The sequence below is a fragment of the Atractosteus spatula genome (assembly GCF_055471065.1).
Source record: "Atractosteus spatula isolate fAtrSpa1 chromosome 16 unlocalized genomic scaffold, fAtrSpa1.hap1 SUPER_16_unloc_2, whole genome shotgun sequence".
Taxonomy (NCBI): Eukaryota; Metazoa; Chordata; class Actinopteri; order Semionotiformes; family Lepisosteidae; genus Atractosteus; species Atractosteus spatula.
The window spans coordinates 850,001-866,822 of record NW_028296632.1 but is presented as its reverse complement, the minus strand read 5'-3'; positions in this window follow the sequence as shown (position 1 = coordinate 866,822).

Below are 16,822 nucleotides of genomic sequence, written 5' to 3'. Positions count from 1 at the left end.
TTCTCGGGGTCGCCGCTTAGAGAGTGGGCATCTGGGTTCACCCGTGTCCACAGCACACTGTTTACTGTGTCCAGCTGGGCGCCCAGTCGAACCAACAGGTCTGCACCAATACAGACCGAATGGGTCAGCTGAGGTGCTACCTGGAAGTAGTGAGCAAACTTCCTTTTTCCGATGGAGATGGAAGCTGCACAGCTTCCTTTGCTCCAAATGGACCTATGAGGTGGGGGTGCCCACCACAGACCCTGTGATTGCGTCACCAGGGTCACCTGACGGCTTCGCGACAGGTCCTCGAACAGACCTTCACTGATTATGGACTTCTCAGAGCTGAGGCTGAGAATTACATCATCAACCTGCACTTCTGCCACCTGGACCCCTCCCACCACCATGGGGTGGTAGTCCTTGTCCCCCTGAGGTACCAGGGCGCACAGAAAGGACTCCCATTCATTACCGGACAGGGAGATCCACTCTTCTTCAGGGATGAAAAAGGGGTGTGCTTTACCTGGCGGGTCAAGCAGCTGCTCGGAGCACTGCTCCTGTAAATGGGAGACCGTGGGAGTGCTGGCCTGGGCAGGACTTCCCTGTAGTTTTGGAAAGCAAGAAGAGACATTTATTTCTCGTCCAGAGGAACCAGGAGAATCCTCCAACTCAGCTATGGTGTTCAGTGGGCACTGTGTGATCACAGCATAACCACTGAACCCCCCTTTTTGCTGTACGACAGGCTTAGGGTGCTTGACCTGAGCCCACAATTTTCCACGCTGGCAGTCCACCAGAGGCTCCAGCCTGTCAAGCAGGTCTTGGCCAATGAGTAGTGGCTCTGTTTTAAACCTAGAGATGTAAACAGGATGCACCACGTTCATTGGCCTGAACCTAAGTGCCACCCACACTCGGTGTGTGATCCTGGCATGATCCTGGGTATAGCTGGAAATATCTATCTTACACGGTTCTACCTTAAGTCTGATGCCTTTTCCTTTCGCTACTCGTTTGAGCTCGCTGAGTAGATCGGCTGACATCAAACTAATTTCAGCCCCAGTGTCAACCAGTGCTTCTCTATCTAAGACGTTTTCAAGAGAAACCTTGATATAAATACGCCTTGCTTTGCCTTTCTGGCTGAGATTCCCTAAGAATTGTTGGAAGCCTGCCTTTTCTTTGACTTCAGGGGCGGGGTCAGCGCCCAACTCAGAGTCACAGCCTTCTTCCAGGCAGGAACCCTCCCACCCAATCAGATAGACTGAGGGAGGGGTTTGGGATGGATCCCCGCCTCCTCCAGTGAGAAGGGGCGTGGTCCCACTAAGCTCATTCACGCTTCCGGCATTCAGTGCGGAAGGTTTACCCTGTCCTGATCTCTCAAGCAGGGCTTGTTCAAGCCTGGCCAGGCGGGTTGCAGTCGACTCCCTTCGTCCAGCCTTCTGATAGGCTCTGCCTGTGCCCTTGCCTTCCCCGTAGCGCTCACGGCGGCTCTGACGCTTAGTGCGGTCCTGCCTGCCTATTTTGCGCCGGGGCTTAGCGGGCTCAGGAACCTCAGCTCCCTCGAGTTGAGGCAAGTCGTCAACCCTGCTGGCTTTAGTGGTGAACACGGCCGTTTTAGCAGGTTTTCGCTCTGAGGAAGCAGAGACTTCAGCTCCCCAGGCTTTTTGAGCCAACCTTCTAATGTCAGCCATTTTCATCGCTTTTGCATCAGTGTGCATCACAATCATTTTCCTGATTGAGGGATGCAGATTAGCAATGAATAAACCTTTGAAATTCACGTTCTCTTCGCAACCCTCTTCATTCCGCCCTGCAAAATAAGTGCGCCTAAGCCTCTCATAATAGTCGCGAGGGGCTTCAGCTTTTTCGTGCTTAATATGGTGCGCAGCGGCCACGGCAGCTATGGGATCGATAAAAGCCGAAAATTCTCCGATCATTGCCTGACACAGCTCCTCAAAGCTATTACAGACCTCCGGTCCTTGTCTAGACATCCACTCGTGGACCGCTCGGCTAGTAGTTTTCCTTACTAACATAGCCTTTTCCTGTTCGGACGCTCCGGGCATAAACTGCAAAGTATGTCTCAGCTCATCGATGTAGGTTTCCACATTATTCCCTGACACTGACGGGTCAAACCTTTCTACATCTTTGGCTAACTGCCTCAGGGAGTGGAGGTTAATTTTTACGGTTTCTCCACGGGCAGGGGGACGGCCGTGATCAGGAGCAGGGGGTCTATGCCTGAATTGCATCGCCCTTGCGTCTCGCGCAGGACTCGGCGATCTCCCCCATGCCGATCCGACCACAGACCCTGGCCGGGAGAAACCTCCTCCCGGCGCGCTGGGTGAGCGCTCCGGGCTGCTAGGTGGGCTGGCATGCAAGTGGGATCTAGCCTGTTTTGCTTCCAGTACGGCAGCATCTAACTCCTTTTGCCTTTCCTGGCTGAGCTCATTTAAACGCTCAATTTCTTTTTCTTTTTCTTTCAAGCTCGCTTCCAGGTCTCTCCTAGCTACCTCAGCCGCAGTTTCTCTAGCAGACAGGTCATCTAATTTACCTAAAACTTCCCTGAGTCTGTCTTCACTTTCCTCATTTTTCACTCTCTTTTCTCTGATTATATCCAACAACTCAACTCGCTCCGCCTTATATCTTTCTAGCTTTCCCTGAAGCTTTTGAAACTTTGTCAGCTCGGACAAAGACAGTTCCAGCTGTTTAGCTAGATTTAAGGCGAAACTCGATAGGACCTGAACTGCGTTCACGGACCCTCCTGTGTTAAGCTGGTTCGCTACCTTAGCTACTAAATCTACTTGCAGCTTCTCAATATCATCAAAGTTCAACTTTTCGATACCGCTCCAGTAACCAGGATTGTCGTCGCTAGAAATAGTACTTATAAGCGACTCCACTTCAGACATTTTAGCAGCCATTGTCATTACGTCAGAGAAACTTTAAGAGTATTACTTTTTTTTCTTTTACCAAAATACAGTATGGAATCTAAACACCCGAGCAGATGGATTTCCAATCAGTACACGTTACACTAAACGCTAGAAAACAGGGGGATTTCTTTACGCAGTTATCAGCACACCCGGTATTCGCGTATAGAAGCCGCGGTGCTGTGCTGAACTTGAACTCACAGCAATATCAGTTATTCTGTGCGATTGATTCTCATTTCATTCTAAACTCGCCCACCCAGGGACGCCATTAAATGTAGTGGTTTGATGGGTTTACTGAGACAATTATCAATTGTAGCAGTAATCACGAGGTTGTTCGTTGGGGCTTTTAGAAAATCAATCGTCAGAACAACTAACAACGCACACACACGGGTTCAATACACGAGATACATTTATTAATATAAACTGTGCACCAAACATATACTAGTCTGCCTGGATACGAGCGGCAGACCTTACTGTGAGGGTTATCAATATACAAGGTATATAATCTCGAAGAGATGCAAACACAAAGAGATACACAACAGAGAATATATGTCAATATATATCGTTCGGTTACCAAATCGCTAATCAGTGTTATTACCCACTGTTACTCTAAACTCGGAAGTAAATACATTACTCATGAATTAAATTGATAACAACTTGTGTTGAGGTACAATTAAATTCTCGAGACGCAATGTAGAACATGGGGTTTACTTATCCACTGTGTTTGGATTTGGAATTTCCCGGCACGAACACCAAACCAGCTGACAGGCTCTGTTGCAGCGGTTGTCCAATGGGCGTTGTGTCGGCGTCCTCTGGCTACCGGCCAACCAGTCGAGGTGCAGCTCGGAGTAGGACGGGCGGAGGAATCTGAATGCGGCGCGCAGGGCAGTCGTTGCTCCGAGGGGATCTACCAGCAGTCCGGCTGGCTAGTAGAAAGTCTCTATGCACAGAGTGTGACCGCGAGTCCTCACAAGTCACTCTTTTGCCTGGGAAGAAGCTGGTTCGTTCCCGGTCCAGCGCTGCTTCTGAATAAGCTATTCAGGTTGTCGACGAGGGTCCAACTGTAGGCTGCCGTTGATCAAGCGGAGCATTCACGTTGGTAGAATTCTGAATACGTACGGGATCCTCGGCCTCGCGTTTAGAACAAAGTCCAAGTCCTTTTGCAGACAACAGCAGTTGTCACGTGATTGTCTCTGAGGATGCGTGAAAATGGCCAAGGAGAGCCCAGAACTGAGCTTGCGCTCCCTTTTTGATCAAGACCCAGATGTGTGCTGATTGGTTGAGAGTTTGGCGGGCATTGGAGACCCACGTGGTATTACCACGCCCTGCCAGTCCCTGATTGGTTGGTCAAGGTGAGATATAAGTCACTTACTCTTGACACTTAGAAATGCAGTCCAGATGTCCATTCGGCACTCCCTAGACAGATAGGCGCCAGTGGATGACCATTGATCATGATAGCCAGGCTTAGCTAATTGCATCCCCGTCTGGGAGCTTGCTTCTTATCAAAAGAAAAACATCTTAAATCAGCTTGCATGAATTCTTTCTCTGTGGCTGCACCACAGAGATAGAGGGTGAGATGGGGCCTCCTTTAGGAGCATACCAACGCTTAATTCTGTCTTATTAACAAGCATTGCCACTACAATAGTTTAAAGAAAAAATACACACCAGTCTTCCATTTCTCCCTAAACATTTTAAGCATGAAAGTTTTATGAAACGGTACCCAAATATGTGATTGCTGTATAGAATGAATTTTAATTTTTAAAAATTATTTAAGACGAAAATTAAGCTGTTTACATCTTCCGCCTGAGAACAGTCACCCGTTGCTACCCAACGCAGAAACACAGCCACTAACTAGCAAAGAGAGGACATTAGCTAGCCAATATGATAAAGAAATAAATGATTATTTTGTTTATTTCTTTTGCACATTTATTTGAACATTTCCATCGATTGTACAAGCACTTGGAAACTGTCCAATCCCTAGTTCATCAAGCATTTACCGGTCTGGTGCCGGTCTGTGTCTTCTAGGATATAATGCCAGCGAACTCTTGTTTTTATGTCCACTATAACTACGCTGGGCAAACGTTCCGAGGTCAAATTCTTCCAGCACGGGGGCACCTTTAAAGCGGAGACGACGGCACCGAATTTTTTTGGCGCGCCTTCTCTTTAAAGCCCTGGCCAAATATGAAGACAGTACGTACAGTTATAATTCAAACGGAATTAAAAACTACACATCCCAGTTACCATGGTGGTGCTTGTGATCATTGCATTTAACCAACGAAACAGGGCGAAAAATCAGTCACATGACTTTGGGGCAGAGTTTCGAAAGCTTAACCTATCAGCAACAAAACGAAATTTACACGATAGGCTACCTCAAACTGTCAGTTACACGACTGTGTATGTCGCTTAAGCCACTCCTATTTGGCATTTTAGTTATGGAGGCGAGAAGACGCCCCCCACCCCCCCCCCCTCTCTGGGTGTCTGATTTGCCGCCATCTTTAACTGTTCGGTGTCCGAATCGGAGTAGCTACGCATACGAAATAAAGTTAATCCCAACTACAAAACATATATTTTTGTGGTAAGAGGGCGCAAAACATCAGTATTTACTGCTATTAATTACTGTACGATTTATAGTTGAAATCTGAGCCTAGATATAAAGTTAGATATAAAGTTAAAATCTCGACAAAGCAATGTAGGAAATACAGAGAAAATAAATCCTTTCTGACATCTAAAATCAGTTTCGATCAAGGTCTCTAAAACGAACAAGAAAAAGAGGATTTTCGGAGGGCAATTACGCTGTGTTTATATAGAATAACTGATTTATGAGCAATCTAATTTCTTGTTTGTTTAAAACAGTGAAATGTCAGCTGCAAAAGATCGCACCAGAAACAGCACTCTCTCTGCCTGTCATAGACGTTCAGGAAAGGCTGAATGAAGTCATGTCAAGTACAATAATTCGGTGATCAATAATAACAGTTGTAGGACAGTATATAAGGAGGATAAGGATTTTGAAGTTGACTCGAAATCTGATAGGTAACCAGTGCAAGGACTTGAAAACAGGTGTAATGCATCCCTGATAGGATTCTTGCTGTCATATTCTGAACATATTGAAGATTGCTCAGTGTGGATTTAATTTCCCCAGTGAACAGGATGTGCATTTATTAATTCTAGAAAAAAAGCCTTTCTTGATTTCTCTAGTTCCCTTTAAAATAAACTATTATTCCACAATGCAGAGTATTACATGGCCAGTATTTACACATGATATTTGTGATTTAAAGAAATTAACACAAGCAGCTTTTGGAGATTTAAGTGTTGGCTGAGTTATTGCAGGATAAAAGACTAGAGATGTTGGCAAGAAGAAGATAATTTGGGGAAAGCTGAGGAATACACTTATAACAAGAACACTTCCTAATGGGGTTAGGCATACTTTTGATGAAGATGATGAAGTTAACAGACTATATGTTTACATAGATACTGAAATAAGGATTGTATTTTAGATTATGTGTAGTTTCTGGCATTGAACTGTGTGTTGGATGCACATGAATTGAAGGAGTGGGCAAACATAGCTGATGCGGATCCACAGAGCCAGCATATTAAGATGTTTATAATTAGAGGCAATTTGTTTAAATAACTAGGTATGGATACTGATGTGCAAGAGAGGTGGAAAGGCTGTTTCCTTAAGCCAGCACTATTAAATATTTTATTCTCAGTGAGATGCTGCCATTTCATCGTGGGTTTCTAACACTGTGTATAGTTCCATCCACACAGTGCCTTTACTTCCATCCATTTCTAAACTCTTTATCCAGTACAGAGGATTTGGAGCCTATCCCAGTAAGCAACGGACCCTGGACATAGCGCCAGTCCATCACAGGACAGACAGACACAAACACACACACACCAGGGCCAGTTTTCCCATAAACCAATTAACTTACCAGTATGTTTCGGAGTGCGAGAGGGAGTCATATCACACATATGGAGAAAAACCATGTAACCCAGAGAGAACATGTAAAACCCCCACACACAGGATGGCAGGAATTGAACCTAGGACCCCAGTACTGCAAGATAGCAATGCTAACCACTTCGCCACCATTATAAATGGATGGGTATCTTAGTTATCTTTCTAGTTCACAGGTTTGCATGCATAATTTAATTTTGAAAGCCACTGAGACATGTCATGGAAATATAACTATCAAGGAAGCCACAAGAGAGAGTTCTCACCTGAGTAAGGTCTTTATTTCAATATTGCAATATTGGGAGCCCTGCTACCACTTCGCAAAGTGCAACCAAAGACTCAATTTGTTACAAGCAGTATAGGGTTTTTATAAGACGTTGCGCTGTAAAAAAGTTCAGCACGTGGTCCCTTCTAAAACTTCCCCTTTCTCTAAGAGAAAACAGATTACATCATAGAGCGAGAGAAGAAAAACTAGATTTGTTATTCAAAGCTTATCAGTTACTTTCAGCTAATTCTAATGACCCAGACAGCATATATTGTTTTGGTACATTGTCTTCTAAACTAACCTAAACAGTGTACTTTGTTGACAAACTGTTTTCTAAAATTCTGCACGTACTGTAGCACAGCAGTTACATCCTTGAAATATATTATCTAAAAGCACCAATATATTTTTTTCAAAGCTCTCTACATTTTTAAGAATCAATTTACTTATTAGATTTCCACTTCAATTCCCTCCTTTTTATTCTTGAAAATGATTAAAAGTTAGATTCTTCATATGGACTCCCAGGAGGCTCCCATACTTCGGATTCTTGCGTTCTTATCAGAACATACTGATGCACAAACATATTCATTACCATATTTCAAAGCATTGGAATAATATATTTCGTACAGCAACACAAAAACAGGAAGACAAGTATCACAGCCCCTATAATCGGTGTTAGTAACTTAAAGAAAAACATTCCCCCTGGCCCAAACCGTGATTTTAACCAGGAGAGAAATGGGTGAGGCTGTAGAATGAGGCATTAAAGCACATACATAACAAGATGCATTACATTTCTTTAACTTTACTGTATGATTTATAAATTTATACCACAAATTACTCCTATCCCCCTCATTATCAGTTTCATTCAGCCAGTTTGTATACAAAGAGGCTTCGCGTTTAGATTCTTCCTCTTTCTGGGTGGTGACAGGCTTCCACATAAAAAGGAAAAAGGCTGGGCACATCAGTCCCAAGCATGTGATCCCCATCTGTGCTTGTGCACTTTGCTCAGTTCGTTTACAGTGGGAAGCATGAATCCAGGGAACCCTTTCCGTGACTTTCACAGCAGTCGCAGTGGTCAGCAGCCTTGGTACGGCCCCCTCCACCTGAGCGAACACCACCTCTTTTTCCTGTCTTTCACCAGAATCCAGTCTCCTTATTCATGCATTAGTTCTTACAGCACAGGTAAATCCCTGTGGGCTGGAGCCCAGCATTTTTCTTAGGGTTTTTTTTTTACAAGATTGGTCAACAGCTGGGTCACCTAAACAGCTGTCTATCACCCTAATAGAGAATGGCCTAAAACTGTGATTATAGCGAGGAGCATACAGTTATTTCCATTCTAATACATCTGAGTTACACTCAGACTAAAAGCAGGGCTATTTACCCATGCCAATAAACCTAAATAATCACCTCTATCAAAGGGGATTACTCCCATGAGCATCTTTTATAGCAATACAATCCCAACATGAGCTCTGATTATTATTTGTGGCTGACTGATAAAGTATTGATTCCATATCCCCATTTTATCAAAGTAAAGCTCCTTACACTTAACAGGTACACTGTCGCCCCCCCTCAGGAAGCTCAACAAACACAGAAACAGTGACAATATAATAATTAATGTTCACTCAGTCTCTGGTGCAGTGGTTCGGTGTCGGCGCAATGCGTAGATCCAGCGATCTCATCCTGTCACTCAGATGGCAGAGTCGGTAGTCAGTTGCACTTGATATGGTCCTTCCCAGCAGGGTTGCAACATCAGGCAGGGTATATCTTCCTCACCACACCCACTCGCCAGGTATCAGGTCGTGTCTTCCCTCTACTGGAGGTCTCCAAGTGTCCAGCACCTGTTCACCAGCCCCGTGCACCACTTCAATTAACAACCTACAAAAAAACCTACAATACTACAATAGAGAATTAGCAAATTCAACAATCCATTAGCCAAATTCGTCCCTCCAGGAAGTTTCGTTGATTGGCCTGTGATGATATCAAACAGGCTCTATTACACAGTTCTGTTTGATCCAGCCCGCATCCCATGGCGCTCCTTCAGTCTGATGTCTAGTCGATCTTTTAGAGTTCTGTTCCTTCATTCCACTGTTCCAGCAGACTGAGGGTGATCTCAGTCCATCTCACCCCGAATAATCCAGCCACAGCCTGTCCCTTGATCATAATACAAGCGGTAGGGCAGTGCCCACCGAGGGCTTATCTCTGTTATCAAGTGTTTGGTAGACACAGAGGCAGTGGCAGCAACCCACTGGGAAAACAGATTATAAGAGCCCAGGTTTCTCTTGACAATTGTCAATTTGCCAGTGCATGAAAGGTTCCTCAGGAGCAGGCCTTTTGAGCTGTAGCACCCGCACCTGAACTGTAGCTGAGTTCCTTTGATAAGCATCACATTGAGATACCACATAAGTGGCTACTGCTTCAAACACGGTCCCCACCCAGGTTTGGGTAACCAGCACACCATTTCTCACACCCAGGTGTCCGACAGAGTGCATTTGTCGAGCTACAAAGGGCATTAGGCTGTGAAGGCATGCAGGGCGTCCAGTGTGCTGGCAGCACCACACCCAATCATCATGAAGCACCACACTCTTTTCTAACCATGTCCTTTTCTCTGCTTTAGAGGCCTCAGCCTGAATATCCTGTAGCTGTCCCCTTTTCACCAACAGAGGTCTCACAGGGGTCTCAGACTCCTGCTCTACCAGGACTGCTCACCTGACAGCTGCATCTGCAAAGTTGTTCCCTCGAGTTACTGGAAACATTTCTTTATTATGTGATTTACACTTTACCACAGCTACTTCAATAAGCAGCTGCAAAGCTTCTAACAGTTCAGAGACAAACCCAGCATTCTTAACTGGAGTCCCTGCCATGTTGGGGAAATCCCTATTCCTTCACTGCCATCCAAAATTGTGGCATCCACCAAATGTATATATACAGTCTATATAAATTGCTACAATTTTCCATTTAGCATATTTACAAGTTTCAATTAAATATTTTCATTCGGTCTGCTAGTTCTACACCAGATTATTCACAGTTTATACAGCCAGGCAGGTAGCCTGCACAACACATAAACACGGCCCCTTGGCCACCGCATCAAGGGGTCCTGAATAATAATAACCCACCAGACGATGCCTATCTCCATGCTCCTGCACCAGCACAGCAGCTCACAACCCATTTCTTTCACTTACATACAGATTACATACAGATGATCCGTCTGAGGGAATCCAGTCCAGGGCCAGTGCCTGCAAGAAAGCTTGTCTCAAAACATCAAAACTGGTTTCTGCTGCAGGGGTCAAGGCAATTTTGTCTTTAGACTGCACTACCCCCCTTAAACCAATACGTCACTAGACAAGCTCGTTCTGAGAAGGCATTCACCCTGGCTTTATCATGTAGTTGGTTTTATACTCCTTTTTTTTCAAGATCCAGTACTTGGAGTAGCCCGGCCTTATGGATTCCCTCATTAGGTAAAACAATCACAATATCACATAACTCTATTAAGTTAGTTTACATAAATGCTATTTCATGCAGTAATTCCTTATAAAATGCTGCAGTCTGGGCCTAAAATAGGTCTGGGGTGTCCCCCACCCACATCAGTAGTTGAAACTGTACATCTTTACCCAAGCAGACTGTGACAGCTTATATTTGCTTTAAACACAACCCTTGCACCCCTTCTCCTGTAGCCTCCTGTTACCCGTTAGAAAACTTTATATCACATTTTTATGCTGTTTTAGTCTAAAAGTAGGACAGCTGTGCTCCTGTGTCCCCCAGTTACTGCACACTGTAAGATTATTTCACTTTTATTTCAATCCTGAGATAAATTTAGGAAGGCTACAGAGGGGTTTACTAGATTAAAACTTTTAGTTCACGCACGGCTCTCGTTTCAGCTTCTGACATGTTCTTTAATTGTGAATTCAAGCCTCTTTCTTCCAATTTCTCCAAAAAACACCTTTTTTTTAGTAACTGCACACCAGCTTATTAGTAGTTTTGTCTTTGGGGTTTTATATCTCGGTATAACATGAAAGTCGCACAATAATTTCGACAAACTGGCGGCTCCCTTTTCTCCTCCTTGGGAGTCTTTTTACCTCCCATTTGCAGCGCTCGCACTTCTGCATGCATGCTTCGCGAGTTATTAAATCAAATCTCTCTCCGCTGTCCGTAATATCAGGAAAGCATAGTTGTACATTCTTGGCAACATCAGGTTTAACACACTCAAGTAAATTTGTTTTATTACTGTGGAAGTATCTTCATTCACTTCCTTTTCATCGGCTAACCCCGAGTATACTATCCATAAAGCTATAAACCTTTCTGTAAAATCTGAAAACATCCTCACTTCCTTCTGCTGACATGCTGTTACTTTTCTCTAATCAGTTTTCGGTGGGTAATGCTCTTTCAAAAATCTCCACACTGATTCCCACCCTTCTCCCAGATTCTCTCTCAAGGCGTTCTATTTCTTCTTTTGCTTTTTCTTTTTCTGCATATATAACTTCCTTTTGTTCAGCCATTGCTTTTAGCTTTTCCATCAGGGATTTTTGCGTCTCATCTATGATATTCTGTTGAATTCTCAAATATTCCTCTAACTATTGTTTATTTTTATCCAAATGTTCATACACTTTTCTACATTCCTGTTCAGCCTAAATTCCGTCTGACAGTCAATATTTCTTTTAAGTTTCACTTTGGATTAATCAAACTTTTTTTCTTCACACCAAACCATTTTCACGTCTCCCACGCGCCCCGCGGAATCCCCCAGTCGAGACAAACTGACGAACTATCACAATTCGGGAACACGGACCAGGTTCCAAATCCTGGCTTTAAATACACAGTTGAATCGAGTTACCATTTTCGGCTCTTCTGCGAGTACAGTTCTAGTTACTACCTTCAGCCGTACTGCAGTCGTGTACCAGGATGCAACACCTGGATTTTTTCGCACGGGCAGGGCGAGACGCTACTCCTTCAGCAATCCCTCTTTTTCTACCCCACCTTCACAAAACAGGCATCTAAAACACATACACCATTAACTCATTTTTTCTGTTGTACTTGCTTCAGCTTCAGGAAAACCCTGAACCCACCACAGCAACATGGAGAGGACAAGGGACTTTTTAGAAAAGAGGAGTCCTTACCTCTTTATAGAAGCGTCCGCCTATCTTTTCCTCTCCATGTCCGTGTGGTTTAATTTAGATGGATACTTCTTCATCATTTGGGTCATGTATCCGCCAATCTGCCTCCTCCTTTTTAGAGGACGTTGTAAACCTTTAGGAACAATATGATCTAGCAACAAGGTTATGTCACTGTAATTAGGCTTAAGACAATCGAGAACAAGGCTTGCCTTTCTTCTAAATTCTTTACGGTCATCAGGCAATTTAGGAAAAGACTTAACTAATGCAAATAATTCACTAGGAGACCAATGTCAATGTACATATGCTGGAGTTCCTTCTGGACCTGGAAAAGTGCACATTGGCATTTCACAAACAAGTGAAAAGGCTTTGGCTCCGGACCGCTTTCTAATTTCGGTGGAGACTTTTTCTTTTTAGTACGCATGGCCATGACTTTAGCTGCAGCTTGCTGTTCTTTACTTTCAAGACTAGTCTTTTTTGAAGCTTCCCATTATTTCTGTGATTCCTCTTTCCATTCCATAAGTTTTCCAATTCAATTTCTTTCCTTTCTTCTCCTTCTCTTCTAAGTTTCCCCTTCTTCAGGAAACTTCTTTTTCCTAATTCAACTTTCCTCTGTCGATTCTGATTCACTTACAAAGATAGTTATAGTTATAGTTATATACTTCATAGTTATGGGCCCCTAATTATCATATATAAATTATGTGCAAGTTCCCTTACACCTATTACCCTAGCTTTACAGTTCATGAACATAATTTTTTTTACTCTAACCCAGGCTATAATTGTTTCTCTGAATTTGTCGTACATGTACTTTTGCTGGACTGCTCGGTCCCATTTTCGTCTCTGAATTTAATTTTCCCATTTTTACCGATCGGTGCCTTACTAAGAACCTTATCACATTAACTACTCCGCAGAGCAAAAACCACACGTCTGTGTTAAGATAAGTTCTTTATATGAGTCCTGGACTCATCAAACCCGCGTGAGAACACCCCTGTGGCTCGCTTCTCAAACTATTAATTTTAAAGGATCACTTACTGACGTCAGACAACTGCCAATTCTCCAGACGCGTCTCTGGAAGGATAAACAGTTTATCCTCCGAGGTTCGTCCAATTTGCTAAAATTGTCCGGGTCCGGATGGAGTTTCAGCAGCCGTTCGCGCTCAGGTTTGTGATCCCGGACGAGCCCCCAAATTGTCATGGAAATATAACTATCAAGGAAGCCACAAGAGAGAGTTCTCACCTGAGTAAGGTCTTTATTTCAATATTGCAATATTGGGAGCCCTGCTGCCACTTCGCAAAGTGCAACCAGAGACTCAATTTGTTACAAGCAGAACAGGGTTTTTATAAGACGTTGCGCTGTAAAAATGTTCAGCACTTGGTCCCTTCTAAAACTTCCCCTTTCTCTAAGAGAAAACAGATTACATCATAGAGCGAGAGAAGAAAAACTAGATTTGTTATTCAAAGCTTATCAGTTACTTTCAGCTAATTCTAATGACCCAGACAGCATATATTGTTTTGGTACATTGTCTTCTAAACTAACCTAAACAGTGTACTTTGTTGACAAACTGATTTCTAAAATTCTGCACGTACTGTAGCACAGCAGTTACATCCTTGAAATATATTATCTAAAAGCACCAATATATTTTTTTCAAAGCTCTCTACATTTTTAAGAATCAGTTTACTTATTAGATTTCCACTTCAGACATCAGGTACTACTGTTGTATTTATGAAAAAGAAACAAAACAAAAAACATACTAACAACTGTGCCATCCTACTCCTTAGTTAATACATTTTATTATTCATAAACAGTTAACATTGTTAGCAAAATATTTTGAATTATATTTAACCCTATTTTTTCTTTAGTTTTGTATTTAACTTTAATTTAATATTATTGATTGCTAATAGTTTATGCTAACACCTAACTTTCTTAATTAGATGTATTTAAAACAGTGAACTAAGTGTAACATACTATTCAGAAATACAATCGAAAATAGTTTTGTGGTGTTTGTATGGATGAAACGTTTCTAAAATGTATAACGTAACAAAATTAAAGACGATTAAAATCTGTAATCTTTCCACTTGTAATGTCATTAGACAGAACAACACGTTTCTGGTTTGTTTTAATTAGTATTAGTTAGTAGTTAGTAGTTTTAATTTAATTAGTATTGCAATTCGCACTGATTCCCTTGCGAAGATATGGACTTAAGAATATTCGTGCCTGGTCAAAAAATGGCATTAAGCACTTAAAATTAATATGGTTAATAATAGTAAACTGTAACATGCTGTAACAAGATCGGTTAAACTGCGAAGAAAATGCTTTCAGAGGAAATGTTTCAGGTGTGAAGAACATAGATCTCCAATGCAATTTCAACCAAACCTGTTCGCACACACCCTGCCCCCACTACCATTAGAATATACACAAAGCACTGAAATCTTTCGAGCTAATGATCAGGTGACCCGAGAGAGAGCGAGAGAAACACCAAGGGGTGCGGAACCAGGGAACTATTTACATGGAAAACGGGCGATCTCCCCAGACTGTCCGCCCGTTTCACTGTTACCTGGATACCTCTTTATTTAGAACTCACTAACACTGATTTTTAGTTTCGAAGGATTCAAGTAGGGTTTTAGATGAAAGGCAGCGACCTTAATCAAGCCCAAATCATAATTGAACCCATTCAGAGCCTACATTACATTTTAGCGTTTCATTCTGAGCAGAAGACCCTCACACCTGAAGAAGGCTTGCGTTTTCTCTCTTCTCTTTTAAGCATGTGTACAATGTGTAATACAATTACAATGTGTAATTACAATGCGAATCGTATGAGGGTGGGGGGGAGGTGTCTTTCGCTGGAAATCTCGCCTGCTTCTACTTTACGAGTACAACCCCCTCTCTGCCGGAGTGCTGGCTGTGACGAATTAAACCGGTTTCACAGGTTTCAATCACAGACCATGTGACATGGGAGTCAGGAAACTAACACACAGCGCCACCAGATTTGATAACACTATAAAAACGCTATAAAATAATGTGACTAGGCACAGAACAAGTTTACAGCACAGTACAATAATAAATGCTGACCATGACTTTAGAAGCATAAATTGCCTTACACTCAATTTAAACACAAGCTGTCTTTAGCCCTCTAAGCTGGTTCATACAGAAATGTAGAGATCCAGGCTCAGAACACGCAGCTTCATTAGCGAATACATATGCAGACATATGCAGACGTTTTACAGAGGATGGATTTTTAGAAACATCCCATCAGTGACATCACTGAAGTCAACTCCTAGGTACTGTAACTGTCGTGTGGATAGTTTCACAAGAATCAGACAAAGGTTTAAGCATCGCTTGTTCTAGATAAAACTGCAAAAAAAACAACAACAACCCATAATGTACTTCTTTGCAGCTCTGTTTGCCCAAATCATATATTCACAACGTGAAATCTAGAAAATAATATTACGTAACCAAAATCCGCAATATGAAAACAGAACCTTTGTAATTGTTGATGGATGATGTACTCGTAACATTTTTTCAAGACGAACTACAACATTTAAAAAATGACTTGTATGTACTTGATATCTCTAATCAATCCACGGGTCCCTGCACAAAACGAAACTAAAACGCATACCGTTTCGCGCTTCTTATTAGTTGCTCAAAAGTAATTTGACCGTATGAAATGTATAATATAAACCTAGAAACATATACGTGAGCAGTACTTAAGCACTGTAGTATCGGTGTTAAGACATACCTCTCAAATACTGTAAATCAAGTTAAAAATATCTCAAGACCGATTCTGGTCATAATGAAACCATGTTTCGTGTATGTTTTCTTTAAAGTACCGAGACCAGCCATATACTGTATGTTTATGTTCCAAAATTAATATCGTTTATGGCCTTCACACGCGTTGCAGTATGCTCCTATTCTTTTTATCCTCAGCTACTAAGATTTCCCTTCAGTGGTAAAATTAGATATGAATATTCAATACTTAAACGGGCACAGTTAAGACATTAAATATACATATACATACTGTATACAGTACAGTTTTCATACGGTAATATGTTTATGTTCCTAAATCAATCTCTTTTATGAGCATGTGAAAGGCATGGTGAATCGATTCTCAAAAATTACTGTACTTTGCATGATTGGAAACAAATGCGTGATTGCGAAATGCTGTGGTGTTACTTTTACAAAGACGGTCAATGAAAAAAAGAATGTTGACCAGGGCAATACTTTGAGTTTACACTTACAGCTTGTCCAAGGTCATTCATTATTAATACTATTAGTAATATCTTCGTTAAAGACTTTGATGGCCACAGCTCAAACATGAGAGGTTGAGCTTTATTAGCTCCACCTTGCGGAAATTCCGGATACTATTATTTTGCTTGTCGTATTATAAGAGAATTTACGGCAACTCGCGGTATTTACCGGTAGCTTGCGGTAGACTGCGTACAGCGTACCGCAAAATAATGCAGTATCACCCGCGCATTTTGAATGGCTGCATCTGTAGGCTGCCAAAAGTCTCCGAAACCAAATTTTGATAGCAGAAAATTCTCACTCGTCCAGAAGTTCCCTTGGGACCCAACATCCAGCACAGAGTGGTAAAAAAGCGTCTTTTTTGTAGACCCTTGCAGCGTGC